The sequence below is a fragment of the Ixodes scapularis genome, unplaced genomic scaffold, assembly GCF_016920785.2.
Source record: "Ixodes scapularis isolate PalLabHiFi unplaced genomic scaffold, ASM1692078v2 ptg000105l_1___fragment_6___debris__unscaffolded, whole genome shotgun sequence".
Classification (NCBI taxonomy): domain Eukaryota; kingdom Metazoa; phylum Arthropoda; class Arachnida; order Ixodida; family Ixodidae; genus Ixodes; species Ixodes scapularis.
In genome coordinates, this window is record NW_024609916.1 from 102,831 (window position 1) to 104,130 (window position 1,300).

A 1,300-nucleotide genomic window follows, 5' to 3' on the forward strand; every position below is an offset into this window, starting at 1 on the left:
GCGGTGCTTTCACGCCGCCCTCCCGCTTGAGCATGCGAGCGCCCCCACACTTTCCTCCCCTCTGGGTGTCCGTGTACGAGGCGTCGTCGTCTTCAAAAATGACGTCGTCCGACTCTCGGAGGAGGTGCGGGCGCAGTCGGCGGAGTAAGTTCAGTGCCATGTCCAGGTCCGCGTCCTGCGGCACGTGGGTGGCTGGTGCGCGCTCGCGGTGGAGCAGGCCGGCCCGATGTGTGGGCCAGTGAATTTCTGGTACCCCCGCAGACTTCGCAGAGCAGGGTCCTTTCATCTGGGGCATAGTGTGCCCGGCTAGCTCAGTCGGTAGAGCACGAGACTCTTAATCTCAGGGTCGTGGGTTCGGGCCCCACGTTGGGCGCCAGATGCAGCGGTTTGGCCTTGCTGCTGCCCGCAGGAAGGTACAACACCCGAAATCCAGTTCAACAAGACAAGCGTTTATTACCTTTCGGGTTCCCAGCGACGACTGCCGCTGGGCAGAGTTGGCCTGACTCTTATAGCGGGATTTGTGGTGCTTTCACGCCCCCCTCCCGCTTGAGCGGGCGAGCGCCCCCGCAAATATGGACCGTACATATTGTATTTACCCGAAAATAGGTCGACCACGAAAACAGATACTCCTATTTATTGAACCCAACAATAAAAAACAAAAAAAAAATCAAATATAAGTCGATTTGCATTTTTAAAAATAGGACAGAATATTTAAATAAAACCCATCTTAATTAATTGCGTGCTCGGCTAGACCTGACTGCTCACTGCCACAAGCTCCACCATCGTCCGAACTTCCACACAAGTCATCATCGTCGGATGTTTCGTAGGAGTCCTCAGCACCTCAGATGATATTGCCTTAGGTGCCATTGAGTGCATTCGATATGCAACATATTTTGAAGGCGATCTGAATGATGGTTGCTGGCAGGTCCTCCCACGCGTCTTTGATCCAAGGTGTGCCTTCACTACATGGAGCCTTCTTCTGGTGCCCCGTTGGAGTCATGGCTCCGTCGTCCCTCGCCAGCCACTCTTTGTAGAGCACTGCGACGCGGACCTTCAACGGTTTGTTTATGGTGACTTCCAAGGGTTGGAGTTGGGATGTCATGCCACCAGGAATGACGATCAGGTTAGTGCCCGCCTCCTGGATGGCCTTATTCACCCCCGGGCAAATGTGGCCCCTGAACGTGTCCAGGACCAGCATGTTGGAAAGATTCAGGTCTGCTTTCGGGCGCTTTATTCATACAATTTTGAACCACTCCTTAATCATTTCTTTGTTCATTAAACCCTTCTGGTTCGCCCAGAT

General features: G+C 53.6%; 1 non-coding gene across 1 annotated transcript; it reads left to right on the forward strand.

Annotated features, from left to right (window-relative positions):
* Positions 1-300: 300 nt before the first annotated feature.
* On the forward strand, positions 301-373 carry Trnak-cuu. The gene has a single exon. It is a non-coding gene; the product is annotated as a tRNA-Lys (tRNA).
* The last annotated feature ends 927 nt before the right edge of the window (positions 374-1,300 follow it).